This window comes from Camelus dromedarius, chromosome 11 (genome assembly GCF_036321535.1).
Source record: "Camelus dromedarius isolate mCamDro1 chromosome 11, mCamDro1.pat, whole genome shotgun sequence".
In the NCBI taxonomy this organism is placed as follows: domain Eukaryota; kingdom Metazoa; phylum Chordata; class Mammalia; order Artiodactyla; family Camelidae; genus Camelus; species Camelus dromedarius.
Window position 1 is genome coordinate 67,987,974 of NC_087446.1, and position 18,436 is coordinate 68,006,409.

The following is an 18,436-nucleotide window of genomic DNA, read 5'->3' on the forward strand; positions in this document are numbered from 1 at the left end:
TGAAGTTCCTGCAGTTTTCACTGTAAAACCGAGTTGGAGCTAGTACCTCCCCATATATATGTATGGAATGGAGTTTGCACCTGAAAAGAAACTTTGTGTTCCCAACAAGCTAGGTGAAGGACGGCTTTCACACACACATATCTCTCAGAACTGAGCAAGTTGAGAGACGTTCGTTCATCTAGCACCAAGGGAACGGGTTGCAGGAGACACTCATTCTCTGCTTTCTCAGTCTGTTTCCTAGTGCCGGTTTGAAGTTTCTTCCGTTTTCACTATAAAACCGAGTTGGAGCTAGTACCTCTCCATATATATGTATGGAATGGAGTTTGCACCTGAAAAGAAACTTTGTGTTCCCAACAAGCTAGGTGAAGGACGGCTTTCACACACACTTATCTCTCAGAACTGAGCAAGTGGAGAGACGTTCGTTCATCTAGCACCAAGGGAACGTGTTGCAGGAGACACTTTTTCTCTGATTTCTCAGTCTGTTTCCTAGTGCCGTTTGAAGTTCCTGCAGTTTTCACTGTCAAAACGAGTTGGAGCTAGTACCTCCCCATATATATGTATGGAATGGAGTTTGCAACTGAAAAGAAACTTTGTGTTCCCAACAAGCTAGGTGAAGGACGGCTTTCACACACACTTACGTCTCAGAACTGAGCAAGTGGAGAGACGTTCGTTCATCTACCACCAAGGGAACGGGTTGCAGGAGACACTTTTTCTCTGCTTTCTCAGTCTGTTTCCTAGTGCCGGTTTGAAGTTCCTGCAGTTTTCACTGTCAAACCGAGTTGGAGCTTGTACCTACCCATATATATGTATGGAATGGAGTTTGCAACTGAAAAGAAACTTTGTGTTCCCAACAAGCTAGGTGAAGGACGGCTTTCACACACACTTATCTCTCTGAACTGAGCAAGTGGAGAGACTTTCGTTCATCTAGCACCAAGGGAACGGGTTGCAGGAGACACTTTTTCTCTGCTTTCTCAGTCTGTTTCCTAGTGCCGGTTTGAAGTTCCTGCAGTTTTCACTGTAAAACCGAGTTGGAGCTAGTACCTCCCCATATATATGTATGGAATGGAGTTTGCACCTGAAAAGAAACTTTGTGTTCCCAACAAGCTAGGTGAAGGACGGCTTTCACACACACATATCTCTCAGAACTGAGCAAGTTGAGAGACGTTCGTTCATCTAGCACCAAGGGAACGGGTTGCAGGAGACACTTTTTCTCTGCTTTCTCAGTCTGTTTCCTAGTGCCGGTTTGAAGTTCCTTCCGTTTTCACTATAAAACCGAGTTGGAGCTAGTACCTCTCCATATATATGTATGGAATGGAGTTTGCACCTGAAAAGAAACTTTGTGTTCCCAACAAGCTAGGTGAAGGACGGCTTTCACACACACTTATCTCTCAGAACTGAGCAAGTGGAGAGACGTTCGTTCATCTAGCACCAAGGGAACGGGTTGCAGGAGACACTTTTTCTCTGCTTTCTCAGTCTGTTTCCTAGTGCCGGTTTGAAGTTCCTGCAGTTTTCACTGTCAAAACGAGTTGGAGCTAGTACCTCCCCATATATATGTATGGAATGGAGTTTGCAACTGAAAAGAAACTTTGTGTTCCCAACAAGCTAGGTGAAGGACGGCTTTCACACACACATACGTCTCAGAACTGAGCAAGTGGAGAGACGTTCGTTCATCTACCACCAAGGGAACGGGTTGCAGGAGACACTTTTTCTCTGCTTTCTCAGTCTGTTTCCTAGTGCCGGTTTGAAGTTCCTGCAGTTTTCACTGTCAAACCGAGTTGGAGCTTGTACCTACCCATATATATATATGGAATGGAGTTTGCACCTGAAAAGAAACTTTGTGTTACCAACAAGCTAGGTGAAGGACGGCTTTCACACACACTTATCTCTCGGAACTGAGCAAGTGGAGAGACGTTCGTTCATCTAGCACCAAGGGAACGTGTTGCAGGAGACACTTTTCCTCTGCTTTCAAAATCTGTTTCCTAGTGCCGGTTTGAAGTTCCTGCAGTTTTCACTGTAAAACCGACTTGGAGCTAGTACCTCCCCATATATATGTATGGAATGGAGTTTGCAACTGAAAAGAAACTTTGTGTTCCCAACAACCTAGGTGAAGGTCCGCTTTCACAGACACTTAACTCTCTGAACTGAGCAAGTGGAGAGACGTTCGTTCCTCTAGCACCAAGGGAACGGGTTGCAGGAGACACTTTTTCTGTGCTTTCTCAGTCTGTTTCCTAGTGCCGGTTTGAAGTTCCTGCAGTTTTCACTGTCAAACAGAGTTGGAGCTAGTACCTCCCCATATATATGTATGGAATGGAGTTTGCAACTGAAAAGAAAATTTGTGTTCCCAACAAGCTAGGTGAAGGACGGCTTTCACACACACTTATCTCTCAGAACTGAGCAAGTGGAGAGACGTTCGTTCATCTACCACCAAGGGAACGGGTTGCAGGAGACACTTTTTCTCTGCTTTCTCAGTCTGTTTCCTAGTGCCGGTTTGAAGTTCCTGCAGTTTTCACTGTCAAACCGAGTTGGAGCTTGTACCTACCCATATATATGTATGGAATGGAGTTTGCACCTGAAAAGAAACTTTGTGTTACCAACAAGCTAGGTGAAGGACGGCTTTCACACACACTTATCTCTCGGAACTGAGCAAGTGGAGAGACGTTCGTTCATCTAGCACCAAGGGAACGTGTTGCAGGAGACACTTTTTCTCTGCTTTCTCAGTCTGTTTCCTAGTGCCGGTTTGAAGTTCCTACTGTTTTCACTGTCAAACCGAGTTGGAGCTACTACCTAACCCCCATATATATGTATGGAATGGAGTTTGCAACTGAAAAGAAACTTTGTGTTCCCAACAAGCTAGGTGAAGGTCCGCTTTCACAGACACTTAACTCTCAGAACTGAGCAAGTGGAGAGACGTTCGTTCATCTAGCACCAAGGGAACGGGTTGCAGGAGACACTTTTTCTGTGCTTTCTCAGTCTGTTTCCTAGTGCCGGTTTGAAGTTCCTGCAGTTTTCACTGTCAAACCGAGTTGGAGCTTGTACCTACCCATATATATGTATGGAATGGAGTTTGCACCTGAAAAGAAACTGTGTGTTACCAACAAGCTAGGTGAAGGACGGCTTTCACACACACTTATCTCTCGGAACTGAGCAAGTGGAGAGAAGTTCGTTCATCAAGCACCAAGGGAACGTGTTGCAGGAGACACTTTTTCTCTGCTTTCTCAGTCTTTTTCCTAGTGCCGGTTTGAAGTTCCTGCAGTTTTCACTGTCAAACAGAGTTGGAGCTAGTACCTCCCCATATATATGTATGGAATGGAGTTTGCAACTGAAAAGAAACTTTGTGTTCCCAACAAGCTAGGTGAAGTTCGCCTTTCACACACACTTAACACTCAGAACTGAGCAAGTGGAGAGACGTTCGTTCTTCTAGCACCAAGGGAACGGGTTGCAGGAGACACTATTTCTCTCTTTCTCAGTCTGTTTCCTAGTGCCGGTTTGAAGTTCCTGCAGTTTTCACTGTAAAACCGAGTTGGAGCTAGTACCTCCCCATATATATGTATGGAATGGAGTTTGCAACTGAAAAGAAACTTTGTGTTCCCAACAAGCTAGTTGAAGGACGGCTTTCACACACAGTTATCTCTCAGAAATGAGCAAGTGGAGAGACGTTCGTTCATCAAGCACCAAGGGAACGGATTGCAGGAGGCACTTTTCTTCTGCTTTCTCAGTCTGTTTCCTAGTGCCGGTTTGAAGTTCCTGCAGTTTTCACTGTAAAACCGATTTGGAGCTAGTACCTCCCCATATATATGTATGGAATGGAGTTTGCACCTGAAAAGAAACTTTGTGTTCCCAACAAGCTAGGTGAAGGACGGCTTTCACACACACTTATCTCTCTGAACTGAGCAAGTGGAGAGACTTTCGTTCATCTAGCACCAAGGGAACGGGTTGCAGGAGACACTTTTTCTCTGCTTTCTCAGTCTGTTTCCTAGTGCCGGTTTGAAGTTCCTGCAGTTTTCACTGTAAAACCGAGTTGGAGCTAGTACCTCCCCATATATATGTATGGAATGGAGTTTGCACCTGAAAAGAAACTTTGTGTTCCCAACAAGCTAGGTGAAGGACGGCTTTCACACACACATATCACTCAGAACTGAGCAAGTTGAGAGACGTTCGTTCATCTAGCACCAAGGGAACGGGTTGCAGGAGACACTCTTTCTCTGCTTTCTCAGTCTGTTTCCTAGTGCCGGTTTGAAGTTTCTTCCGTTTTCACTATAAAACCGAGTTGGAGCTAGTACCTCTCCATATATATGTATGGAATGGAGTTTGCACCTGAAAAGAAACTTTGTGTTCCCAACAAGCTAGGTGAAGGACGGCTTTCACACACACTTATCTCTCAGAACTGAGCAAGTGGAGAGACGTTCGTTCATCTAGCACCAAGGGAACGTGTTGCAGGAGACACTTTTTTTCTGATTTCTCAGTCTGTTTCCTAGTGCCGTTTGAAGTTCCTGCAGTTTTCACTGTCAAAACGAGTTGGAGCTAGTACCTCCCCATATATATGTATGGAATGGAGTTTGCAACTGAAAAGAAACTTTGTGTTCCCAACAAGCTAGGTGAAGGACGGCTTTCACACACACTTACGTCTCAGAACTGAGCAAGTGGAGAGACGTTCGTTCATCTACCACCAAGGGAACGGGTTGCAGGAGACACTTTTTCTCTGCTTTCTCAGTCTGTTTCCTAGTGCCGGTTTGAAGTTCCTGCAGTTTTCACTGTCAAACCGAGTTGGAGCTTGTACCTACCCATATATATATATGGAATGGAGTTTGCACCTGAAAAGAAACTTTGTGTTCCCAACAAGCTAGGTGAAGGACGGCTTTCACACACACTTATCTCTCTGAACTGAGCAAGTGGAGAGACTTTCGTTCATCTAGCACCAAGGCAACGGGTTGCAGGAGACACTTTTTCTCTGCTTTCTCAGTCTGTTTCCTAGTGCCGGTTTGAAGTTCCTGCAGTTTTCACTGTAAAACTGACTTGGAGCTAGTACCTCCCCATATATATGTATGGAATGGAGTTTGCACCTGAAAAGAAACTTTGTGTTCCCAACAAGCTAGGTGAAGGACGGCTTTCACACACACATATCTCTCAGAACTGAGCAAGTTGAGAGACGTTCGTTCATCTAGCACCAAGGGAACGGGTTGCAGGAGACACTTTTTCTCTGCTTTCTCAGTCTGTTTCCTAGTGCCGGTTTGAAGTTCCTTCCGTTTTCACTATAAAACCGAGTTGGAGCTAGTACCTCTCCATATATATGTATGGAATGGAGTTTGCACCTGAAAAGAAACTTTGTGTTCCCAACAAGCTAGGTGAAGGACGGCTTTCACACACACTTATCTCTCAGAACTGAGCAAGTGGAGAGACGTTCGTTCATCTAGCACCAAGGGAACGTGTTGCAGGAGACACTTTTTCTCTGCTTTCTCAGTCTGTTTCCTAGTGCCGGTTTGAAGTTCCTGCAGTTTTCACTGTCAAAACGAGTTGGAGCTAGTACCTCCCCATATATATGTATGGAATGGAGTTTGCAACTGAAAAGAAACTTTGTGTTCCCAACAAGCTAGGTGAAGGACGGCTTTCACACACACTTACGTCTCAGAACTGAGCAAGTGGAGAGACGTTCGTTCATCTACCACCAAGGGAACGGGTTGCAGGAGACACTTTTTCTCTGCTTTCTCAGTCTGTTTCCTAGTGCCGGTTTGAAGTTCCTGCAGTTTTCACTGTCAAACCGAGTTGGAGCTTGTACCTACCCATATATATATATGGAATGGAGTTTGCACCTGAAAAGAAACTTTGTGTTACCAACAAGCTAGGTGAAGGACGGCTTTCACACACACTTATCTCTCGGAACTGAGCAAGTGGAGAGACGTTCGTTCATCTAGCACCAAGGGAACGTGTTGCAGGAGACACTTTTCCTCTGCTTTCAAAATCTGTTTCCTAGTGCCGGTTTGAAGTTCCTGCAGTTTTCACTGTAAAACCGACTTGGAGCTAGTACCTCCCCATATATATGTATGGAATGGAGTTTGCAACTGAAAAGAAACTTTGTGTTCCCAACAACCTAGGTGAAGGTCCGCTTTCACAGACACTTAACTCTCAGAACTGAGCAAGTGGAGAGACGTTCGTTCCTCTAGCACCAAGGGAACGGGTTGCAGGAGACACTTTTTCTGTGCTTTCTCAGTCTGTTTCCTAGTGCCGGTTTGAAGTTCCTGCAGTTTTCACTGTCAAACCGAGTTGGAGCTAGTACCTCCCCATATATATGTATGGAATGGAGTTTGCACCTGAAAAGAAACTTTGTGTTCCCAACAAGCTAGGTGAAGGACGGCTTTCACACACACTTATCTCTCGGAACTGAGCAAGTGGAGAGACGTTCGTTCATCTAGCACCAAGGGAACGTGTTGCAGGAGACACTTTTTCTCTGCTTTCTCAGTCTGTTTCCTAGTGCCGTTTGAAGTTCCTGCAGTTTTCACTGTCAAAACGAGTTGGAGCTATTACCTCCCCATATATATGTATGGAATGGAGTTTGCAACTGAAAAGAAACTTTGTGTTCCCAACAAGCTAGGTGAAGGACGGCTTTCACACACACTTACGTCTCAGAACTGAGCAAGTGGAGAGACGTTCGTTCATCTACCACCAAGGGAACGGGTTGCAGGAGACACTTTTTCTCTGCTTTCTCAGTCTGTTTCCTAGTGCCGGTTTGAAGTTCCTGCAGTTTTCACTGTCAAACCGAGTTGGAGCTTGTACCTACCCATATATATATATGGAATGGAGTTTGCACCTGAAAAGAAACTTTGTGTTACCAACAAGCTAGGTGAAGGACGGCTTTCACACACACTTATCTCTCGGAACTGAGCAAGTGGAGAGACGTTCGTTCATCTAGCACCAAGGGAACGTGTTGCAGGAGACACTTTTTCTCTGCTTTCTAAATCTGTTTCCTAGTGCCGGTTTGAAGTTCCTGCAGTTTTCACTGTAAAACCGAGTTGGAGCTAGTACCTCCCCATATATATGTATGGAATGGAGTTTGCAACTGAAAAGAAACTTTGTGTTCCCAACAAGCTAGGTGAAGGTCCGCTTTCACAGACACTTAACTCTCAGAACTGAGCAAGTGGAGAGACGTTCGTTCATCTAGCACCAAGGGAACGGGTTGCAGGAGACACTTTTTCTGTGCTTTCTCAGTCTGTTTCCTAGTGCCGGTTTGAAGTTCCTGCAGTTTTCACTGTCAAACCGAGTTGGAGCTAGTACCTCCCCATATATATGTATGGAATGGAGTTTGCAACTGAAAAGAAACTTTGTGTTCCCAACAAGCTAGGTGAAGGACGGCTTTCACACACAGTTATCTCTCAGAACTGAGCAAGTGGAGAGACGTTCGTTCATCTAGCACCAAGGGAACGGGTTGCAGGAGACACTATTTCTCTGCTTTCTCAGTCTGTTTCCTTGTGCCGGTTTGAAGTTCCTGCAGTTTTCACTGTCAAACCGAGTTGGAGCTAGTACCTCCCCATATATATGTAAGGAATGGAGTTTGCAACTGAAAAGAAACTTTGTGTTCCCAACAAGCTAGTTGAAGGACGGCTTTCAAACACACTTATCTCTCGGAACTGAGCAAGTGGAGAGACGTTCGTTCATCTAGCACCAAGGGAACGGGTTGCAGGAGACACTTTTTCTCTGCTTTCTCAGTCTGTTTCCTAGTGCCGGTTTGAAGTTCCTGCAGTTTTCACTGTAAAACCGATTTGGAGCTAGTACCTCCCCTTATATATGTATGGAATGGAGTTTGCACCTGAAAAGAAACTTTGTGTTCCCAACAAGCTAGGTGAAGGACGGCTTTCACACACAGTTATCTCTCAGAACTGAGCAAGTGGAGAGACGTTCGTTCATCGAGCACCAAGGAACGGGTTGCAGGAGACACTTTTTCTCTGCTTTCTCAGTCTGTTTCCTAGTGCCGGTTTGAAGTTCCTGCAGTTTTCACTGTCAAACCGAGTTGGAGCTTGTACCTACCCATATATATGTATGGAATGGAGTTTGCACCTGAAAAGAATCTTTGTGTTACCAACAAGCTAGGTGAAGGACGGCTTTCACACACACTTATCTCTCGGAACTGAGCAAGTGGAGAGACGTTCGTTCATCTAGCACCAAGGGAACGTGTTGCAGGAGACACTTTTTCTCTGCTTTCTCAGTCTGTTTCCTAGTGACGGTATGATGTTCCTGCAGTTTTCACTTTAAAACCGAGTTGAAGCTAGTACCTCCCCATATATATGTTTGGAATGGAGTTTGCAACTGAAAAGAAACTTTGTGTTCCCAACAAGCTAGGTGAAGGACGGCTTTCACACACACTTATCTCTCAGAACTGAGCAAGTGGAGAGACGTTCGTTCATCTAGCACCAAGGGAACGGGTTGCAGGAGACACTTTTTCTCTGCTTTCTCAGTCTGTTTCCTAGTGCCGGTTTGAAGTTCCTTCCGTTTTCACTATAAAACCGAGTTGGAGCTAGTACCTCTCCATATATATGTATGGAATGGAGTTTGCACCTGAAAAGAAACTTTGTGTTCCCAACAAGCTAGGTGAAGGACTGCTTTCACACACACTTATCTCTCAGAAATGAGCAAGTGGAGAGACGTTCGTTCATCTAGCACCAAGGGAACGTGTTGCAGGAGACACTTTTTCTCTGCTTTCTCAGTCTGTTTCCTAGTGCCGTTTGAAGTTCCTGCAGTTTTCACTGTCAAAACGAGTTGGAGCTAGTACCTCCCCATATATATGTATGGAATGGAGTTTGCAACTGAAAAGAAAATTTGTGTTCCCAACAAGCTAGGTGAAGGACGGCTTTCACACACACTTATCTCTCAGAACTGAGCAAGTGGAGAGACGTTCGTTCATCTACCACCAAGGGAACGGGTTGCAGGAGACACTTTTTCTCTGCTTTCTCAGTCTGTTTCCTAGTGCCGGTTTGAAGTTCCTGCAGTTTTCACTGTCAAACCGAGTTGGAGCTTGTACCTACCCATATATATGTATGGAATGGAGTTTGCACCTGAAAAGAAACTTTGTGTTACCAACAAGCTAGGTGAAGGACTGCTTTCACACACACTTATCTCTCGGAACTGAGCAAGTGGAGAGACGTTCGTTCATCTAGCACCAAGGGAACGTGTTGCAGGAGACACTTTTTCTCTGCTTTCTCAGTCTGTTTCCTAGTGCCGGTTTGAAGTTCCTGCTGTTTTCACTGTCAAACCGAGTTGGAGCTAGTACCTAACCCCCATATATATGTATGGAATGGAGTTTGCAACTGAAAAGAAACTTTGTGTTCCCAACAAGCTAGGTGAAGGTCCGCTTTCACAGACACTTAACTCTCAGAACTGAGCAAGTGGAGAGACGTTCGTTCATCTAGCACCAAGGGAACGGGTTGCAGGAGACACTTTTTCTGTGCTTTCTCAGTCTGTTTCCTAGTGCCGGTTTGAAGTTCCTGCAGTTTTCACTGTAAAACCGAGTTGGAGATAGTACCTCCCCATATATATGTATGGAATGGAGTTTGCAACTGAAAAGAAACTTTGTGTTCCCAACAAGCTAGGTGAAGGACGGCTTTCACACACAGTTATCTCTCAGAACTGAGCAAGTGGAGAGACGTTCGTTCATCTAGCACCAAGGGAACGGGTTGCAGGAGACACTATTTCTCTGCTTTCTCAGTCTGTTTCCTTGTGCCGGTTTGAAGTTCCTGCAGTTTTCACTGTCAAACCGAGTTGGAGCTAGTACCTCCCCATATATATGTAAGGAATGGAGTTTGCAACTGAAAAAAAACTTTGTGTTCCCAACAAGCTAGTTGAAGGACGGCTTTCAAACACACTTATCTCTCGGAACTGAGCAAGTGGAGAGACGTTCGTTCATCTAGCACCAAGGGAACGGGTTGCAGGAGACACTTTTTCTCTGCTTTCTCAGTCTGTTTCCTAGTGCCGGTTTGAAGTTCCTGCAGTTTTCACTGTAAAACCGATTTGGAGCTAGTACCTCCCCTTATATATGTATGGAATGGAGTTTGCACCTGAAAAGAAACTTTGTGTTCCCAACAAGCTAGGTGAAGGACGGCTTTCACACACAGTTATCTCTCAGAACTGAGCAAGTGGAGAGACGTTCGTTCATCTAGCACCAAGGAACGGGTTGCAGGAGACACTTTTTCTCTGCTTTCTCAGTCTGTTTCCTAGTGCCGGTTTGAAGTTCCTGCAGTTTTCACTGTCAAACCGAGTTGGAGCTTGTACCTACCCATATATATGTATGGAATGGAGTTTGCACCTGAAAAGAATCTTTGTGTTACCAACAAGCTAGGTGAAGGACGGCTTTCACACACACTTATCTCTCGGAACTGAGCAAGTGGAGAGACGTTCGTTCATCTAGCACCAAGGGAACGTGTTGCAGGAGACACTTTTTCTCTGCTTTCTCAGTCTGTTTCCTAGTGACGGTATGATGTTCCTGCAGTTTTCACTTTAAAACCGAGTTGAAGCTAGTACCTCCCCATATATATGTTTGGAATGGAGTTTGCAACTGAAAAGAAACTTTGTGTTCCCAACAAGCTAGGTGAAGGACGGCTTTCACACACAGTTATCTCTCAGAACTGAGCAAGTGGAGAGACGTTCGTTCATCTAGCACCAAGGGAACGGGTTGCAGGAGACACTTTTTCTCTGCTTTCTCAGTCTGTTTCCTAGTGCCGGTTTGAAGTTCCTGCAGTTTTCACTGTCAAACCGAGTTGGAGCTTGTACCTACCCATATATATGTATGGAATGGAGTTTGCACCTGAAAAGAATCTTTGTGTTACCAACAAGCTAGGTGAAGGACGGCTTTCACACACACTTATCTCTCGGAACTGAGCAAGTGGAGAGACGTTCGTTCATCTAGCACCAAGGGAACGTGTTGCAGGAGACACTTTTTCTCTGCTTTCTCAGTCTGTTTCCTAGTGCCGTTTGAAGTTCCTGCAGTTTTCACTTTAAAACCGAGTTGAAGCTAGTACCTCCCCATATATATGTTTGGAATGGAGTTTGCAACTGAAAAGAAACTTTGTGTTCCCAACAAGCTAGGTGAAGGACGGCTTTCACACACACTTATCTCTCAGAACTGAGCAAGTGGAGAGACGTTCTTTCATCTAGCACCAAGGGAACGGGTTGCAGGAGACACTTTTTCTCTGCTTTCTCAGTCTGTTTCCTAGTGCCGGTTTGAAGTTCCTTCCGTTTTCACTATAAAACCGAGTTGGAGCTAGTACCTCTCCATATATATGTATGGAATGGAGTTTGCACCTGAAAAGAAACTTTGTGTTCCCAACAAGCTAGGTGAAGGACCGCTTTCACACACACTTATCTCTCAGAACTGAGCAAGTGGAGAGACGTTCGTTCATCTAGCACCAAGGGAACGGGTTGCAGGAGACACTTTTTCTCTGCTTTCTCAGTCTGTTTCCTAGTGCCGGTTTGAAGTTCCTTCCGTTTTCACTATAAAACCGAGTTGGAGCTAGTACCTCTCCATATATATGTATGGAATGGAGTTTGCACCTGAAAAGAAACTTTGTGTTCCCAACAAGCTAGGTGAAGGACTGCTTTCACACACACTTATCTCTCAGAAATGAGCAAGTGGAGAGACGTTCGTTCATCTAGCACCAAGGGAACGTGTTGCAGGAGACACTTTTTCTCTGCTTTCTCAGTCTGTTTCCTAGTGCCGTTTGAAGTTCCTGCAGTTTTCACTGTCAAAACGAGTTGGAGCTAGTACCTCCCCATATATATGTATGGAATGGAGTTTGCAACTGAAAAGAAAATTTGTGTTCCCAACAAGCTAGGTGAAGGACGGCTTTCACACACACTTATCTCTCAGAACTGAGCAAGTGGAGAGACGTTCGTTCATCTACCACCAAGGGAACGGGTTGCAGGAGACACTTTTTCTCTGCTTTCTCAGTCTGTTTCCTAGTGCCGGTTTGAAGTTCCTGCAGTTTTCACTGTCAAACCGAGTTGGAGCTTGTACCTACCCATATATATGTATGGAATGGAGTTTGCACCTGAAAAGAAACTTTGTGTTACCAACAAGCTAGGTGAAGGACTGCTTTCACACACACTTATCTCTCGGAACTGAGCAAGTGGAGAGACGTTCGTTCATCTAGCACCAAGGGAACGTGTTGCAGGAGACACTTTTTCTCTGCTTTCTCAGTCTGTTTCCTAGTGCCGGTTTGAAGTTCCTGCTGTTTTCACTGTCAAACCGAGTTGGAGCTAGTACCTAACCCCCATATATATGTATGGAATGGAGTTTGCAACTGAAAAGAAACTTTGTGTTCCCAACAAGCTAGGTGAAGGTCCGCTTTCACAGACACTTAACTCTCAGAACTGAGCAAGTGGAGAGACGTTCGTTCATCTAGCACCAAGGGAACGGGTTGCAGGAGACACTTTTTCTGTGCTTTCTCAGTCTGTTTCCTAGTGCCGGTTTGAAGTTCCTGCAGTTTTCACTGTAAAACCGAGTTGGAGATAGTACCTCCCCATATATATGTATGGAATGGAGTTTGCAACTGAAAAGAAACTTTGTGTTCCCAACAAGCTAGGTGAAGGACGGCTTTCACACACAGTTATCTCTCAGAACTGAGCAAGTGGAGAGACGTTCGTTCATCTAGCACCAAGGGAACGGGTTGCAGGAGACACTATTTCTCTGCTTTCTCAGTCTGTTTCCTTGTGCCGGTTTGAAGTTCCTGCAGTTTTCACTGTCAAACCGAGTTGGAGCTAGTACCTCCCCATATATATGTAAGGAATGGAGTTTGCAACTGAAAAAAAACTTTGTGTTCCCAACAAGCTAGTTGAAGGACGGCTTTCAAACACACTTATCTCTCGGAACTGAGCAAGTGGAGAGACGTTCGTTCATCTAGCACCAAGGGAACGGGTTGCAGGAGACACTTTTTCTCTGCTTTCTCAGTCTGTTTCCTAGTGCCGGTTTGAAGTTCCTGCAGTTTTCACTGTAAAACCGATTTGGAGCTAGTACCTCCCCTTATATATGTATGGAATGGAGTTTGCACCTGAAAAGAAACTTTGTGTTCCCAACAAGCTAGGTGAAGGACGGCTTTCACACACAGTTATCTCTCAGAACTGAGCAAGTGGAGAGACGTTCGTTCATCTAGCACCAAGGAACGGGTTGCAGGAGACACTTTTTCTCTGCTTTCTCAGTCTGTTTCCTAGTGCCGGTTTGAAGTTCCTGCAGTTTTCACTGTCAAACCGAGTTGGAGCTTGTACCTACCCATATATATGTATGGAATGGAGTTTGCACCTGAAAAGAATCTTTGTGTTACCAACAAGCTAGGTGAAGGACGGCTTTCACACACACTTATCTCTCGGAACTGAGCAAGTGGAGAGACGTTCGTTCATCTAGCACCAAGGGAACGTGTTGCAGGAGACACTTTTTCTCTGCTTTCTCAGTCTGTTTCCTAGTGACGGTATGATGTTCCTGCAGTTTTCACTTTAAAACCGAGTTGAAGCTAGTACCTCCCCATATATATGTTTGGAATGGAGTTTGCAACTGAAAAGAAACTTTGTGTTCCCAACAAGCTAGGTGAAGGACGGCTTTCACACACAGTTATCTCTCAGAACTGAGCAAGTGGAGAGACGTTCGTTCATCTAGCACCAAGGGAACGGGTTGCAGGAGACACTTTTTCTCTGCTTTCTCAGTCTGTTTCCTAGTGCCGGTTTGAAGTTCCTGCAGTTTTCACTGTCAAACCGAGTTGGAGCTTGTACCTACCCATATATATGTATGGAATGGAGTTTGCACCTGAAAAGAATCTTTGTGTTACCAACAAGCTAGGTGAAGGACGGCTTTCACACACACTTATCTCTCGGAACTGAGCAAGTGGAGAGACGTTCGTTCATCTAGCACCAAGGGAACGTGTTGCAGGAGACACTTTTTCTCTGCTTTCTCAGTCTGTTTCCTAGTGCCGTTTGAAGTTCCTGCAGTTTTCACTTTAAAACCGAGTTGAAGCTAGTACCTCCCCATATATATGTTTGGAATGGAGTTTGCAACTGAAAAGAAACTTTGTGTTCCCAACAAGCTAGGTGAAGGACGGCTTTCACACACACTTATCTCTCAGAACTGAGCAAGTGGAGAGACGTTCTTTCATCTAGCACCAAGGGAACGGGTTGCAGGAGACACTTTTTCTCTGCTTTCTCAGTCTGTTTCCTAGTGCCGGTTTGAAGTTCCTTCCGTTTTCACTATAAAACCGAGTTGGAGCTAGTACCTCTCCATATATATGTATGGAATGGAGTTTGCACCTGAAAAGAAACTTTGTGTTCCCAACAAGCTAGGTGAAGGACCGCTTTCACACACACTTATCTCTCAGAACTGAGCAAGTGGAGAGACGTTCGTTCATCTAGCACCAAGGGAACGGGTTGCAGGAGACACTTTTTCTCTGCTTTCTCAGTCTGTTTCCTAGTGCCGGTTTGAAGTTCCTGCAGTTTTCACTGGAAAACCGATTTGGAGCTAGTACCTCCCCTTATATATGTATGGAATGGAGTTTGCACCTGAAAAGAAACTTTGTGTTCCCAACAAGCTAGGTGAAGGACGGCTTTCACACACACTTAGCTCTCAGAACTGAGCAAGTGGAGAGACGTTCGTTCATCTAGCACCAAGGGAACGGGTAGCAGGAGACACTTTTTCTCTGCTTTCTCAGTCTGTTTCCTAGTGCCGTTTTGAAGTTCCTGCAGTTTTCACTGTCAAACCAAGTTGGAGCTTGTACCTACACATATATATGTATGGAATGGAGTTTGCACCTGAAAAGAAACTTTGTGTTACCAACAAGCTAGGTGAAGGACGACTTTCACACACACTTATCTCTCGGAACTGAGCAAGTGGAGAGAAGTTCGTTCATCTAGCACCAAGGGAACGTGTTGCAGGAGACACTTTTTCTCTGCTTTCTCAGTCATTTTCCTAGTGCCGGTTTGAAGTTCCTGCAGTTTTCACTGTCAAACAGAGTTGGAGCTAGTACCTCCCCATATATATGTATGGAATGGAGTTTGCAACTGAAAAGAAACTTTGTGTTCCCAACAAGCTAGGTGAAGTTCCGCTTTCACACACACTTAACTCTCAGAACTGAGCAAGTGGAGAGACGTTCGTTCTTCTAGCACCAAGGGAACGGGTTGCAGGAGACACTATTTCTCTGCTTTCTCAGTCTGTTTCCTAGTGCCGGTTTGAAGTTCCTGCAGTTTTCACTGTAAAACCGAGTTGGAGCTAGTACCTCCCCATATATATGTATGGAATGGAGTTTGCAACTGAAAAGAAACTTTGTGTTCCCAACAAGCTAGGTGAAGGACGGCTTTCACACACAGATATCTCTCAGAAATGAGCAAGTGGAGAGACGTTCGTTCATCTAGCACCAAGGGAACGGATTGCAGGAGGCACTTTTCTTCTGCTTTCTCAGTCTGTTTCCTAGTGCCGGTTTGAAGTTCCTGCAGTTTTCACTGTAAAACCGAGTTGGAGCTAGTACCTCCCCATATATATGTATGGAATGGAGTTTGCACCTGAAAAGAAACTTTGTGTTCCCAACAAGCTAGGTGAAGGACGGCTTTCACACACACTTATCTCTCTGAACTGAGCAAGTGGAGAGACTTTCGTTCATCTAGCACCAAGGGAACGGGTTGCAGGAGACACTTTTTCTCTGCTTTCTCAGTCTGTTTCCTAGTGCCGGTTTGAAGTTCCTGCAGTTTTCACTGTAAAACCGAGTTGGAGCTAGTACCTCCCCATATATATGTATGGAATGGAGTTTGCACCTGAAAAGAAACTTTGTGTTCCCAACAAGCTAGGTGAAGGACGGCTTTCACACACACATATCTCTCAGAACTGAGCAAGTTGAGAGACGTTCGTTCATCTAGCACCAAGGGAACGGGTTGCAGGAGACACTTTTTCTCTGCTTTCTCAGTCTGTTTCCTAGTGCCGGTTTGAAGTTCCTTCCGTTTTCACTATAAAACCGAGTTGGAGCTAGTACCTCTCCATATATATGTATGGAATGGAGTTTGCACCTGAAAAGAAACTTTGTGTTCCCAACAAGCTAGGTGAAGGACGGCTTTCACACACACTTATCTCTCAGAACTGAGCAAGTGGAGAGACGTTCGTTCATCTAGCACCAAGGGAACGTGTTGCAGGAGACACTTTTTCTCTGCTTTCTCAGTCTGTTTCCTAGTGCCGTTTGAAGTTCCTGCAGTTTTCACTGTCAAAACGAGTTGGAGCTAGTACCTCCCCATATATATGTATGGAATGGAGTTTGCAACTGAAAAGAAACTTTGTGTTCCCAACAAGCTAGGTGAAGGACGGCTTTCACACACACTTACGTCTCAGAACTGAGCAAGTGGAGAGACGTTCGTTCATCTACCACCAAGGGAACGGGTTGCAGGAGACACTTTTTCTCTGCTTTCTCAGTCTGTTTCCTAGTGCCGGTTTGAAGTTCCTGCAGTTTTCACTGTTAAACCGAGTTGGAGCTTGTACCTACCCATATATATATATATGGTATGGAGTTTGCACCTGAAAAGAAACTTTGTGTTCCCAACAAGCTAGGTGAAGGACGGCTTTCACACACACTTATCTCTCGGAACTGAGCAAGTGGAGAGATGTTCGTTCATCTAGCACCAAGGGAACGTGTTGCAGGAGACACTTTTCCTCTGCTTTCAAAATCTGTTTCCTAGTGCCGGTTTGAAGTTCCTGCAGTTTTCACTGTAAAACCGACTTGGAGCTAGTACCTCCCCATATAAATGTATGGAATGGAGTTTGCAACTGAAAAGAAACTTTGTGTTCCCAACAAGCTAGGTGAAGGTCCGCTTTCACAGACACTTAACTCTCAGAACTGAGCAAGTGGAGAGACGTTCGTTCCTCTAGCAGCAAGGGAACGGGTTGCAGGAGACACTTTTTCTCTGCTTTCTCAGTCTGTTTCCTAGTGCCGGTTTGAAGTTCCTGCAGTTTTCACTGTCAAACCGAGTTGGAGCTTGTACCTACCCATATATATATATGGAATGGAGTTTGTCCCTGAAAAGAAACTTTGTGTTACCAACAAGCTAGGTGAAGGACGGCTTTCACACACACTTATCTCTCGGAACTGAGCAAGTGGAGAGACGTTCGTTCATCTAGCACCAAGGGAACGTGTTGCAGGAGACACTTTTTCTCTGCTTTCTAAATCTGTTTCCTAGTGCCGGTTTGAAGTTCCTGCAGTTTTCACTGTAAAACCGTGTTGGAGCTAGTACCTCCCCATATATATGTATGGAATGGAGTTTGCAACTGAAAAGAAACTTTGTGTTCCCAACAAGCTAGGTGAAGGTCCGCTTTCACAGACACTTAAGTCTCAGAACTGAGCAAGTGGAGAGACGTTCGTTCATCTAGCACCAATGGAACGGGTTGCAGGAGACACTTTTTCTGTGCTTTCTCAGTCTGTTTCCTAGTGCCGGTTTGAAGTTCCTGCAGTTTTCACTGTCAAACCGAGTTGGAGCTAGTACCTCCCCATATATATGTATGGAATGGAGTTTGCACCTGAAAAGAAACTTTGTGTTCCCAACAAGCTAGGTGAAGGACGGCTTTCACACACACTTATCTCTCGGAACTGAGCAAGTGGAGAGACTTTCGTTCATCTAGCACCAAGGGAACGGGTTGCAGGAGACACTTTTTCTCTGCTTTCTCAGTCTGTTTCCTAGTGACGGTTTGAAGTTCCGGCAGTATTCACTTTAAAACCGAGTTGGAGCTAGTACCTCCCTATATATATGTTTGGAATGGAGTTTGCATCTGAAAAGAAACTTTGTGTTCCCAACAAGCTAGGTGAAGGACGGCTTTCACACACACTTATCTCTCAGAACTGAGCAAGTGGAGAGACGTTCGTTCATCTAGCACCAAGGGAACGGGTTGCAGGAGACACTTTTTCTCTGCTTTCTCAGTCTGTTTCCTAGTGCCGGTTTGAAGTTCCTTCCGTTTTCACTATAAAACCGAGTAGGAGCTAGTACCTCTCCATATATATGTATGGAATGGAGTTTGCACCTGAAAAGATACTTTGTGTTCCCAACAAGCTAGGTGAAGAACGGCTTTCACACACACTTATCTCTCAGAACTGAGCAAGTGGAGAGACGTTCGTTCATCTAGCACCAAGGGAACGTGTTGCAGGAGACACTTTTTCTCTGCTTTCTCAGTCTGTTTCCTAGTGCCGTTTGAAGTACCTGCAGTTTTCACTGTCCAAACGAGTTGGAGCTAGTACCTCCCCATATATATGTATGGAATGGAGTTTGCAACTGAAAAGAAACTTTGTGTTCCCAACAAGCTAGGTGAAGGACGGCTTTCACACACACTTATCTCTCTGAACTGAGCAAGTGGAGAGACGTTCGTTCATCTAGCACCAAGGGAACGTGTTGCAGGAGTCACTTTTCCTCGGCATTCTCAGTCTGTTTCCTAGTGCCGGTTTGAAGTTCCTGC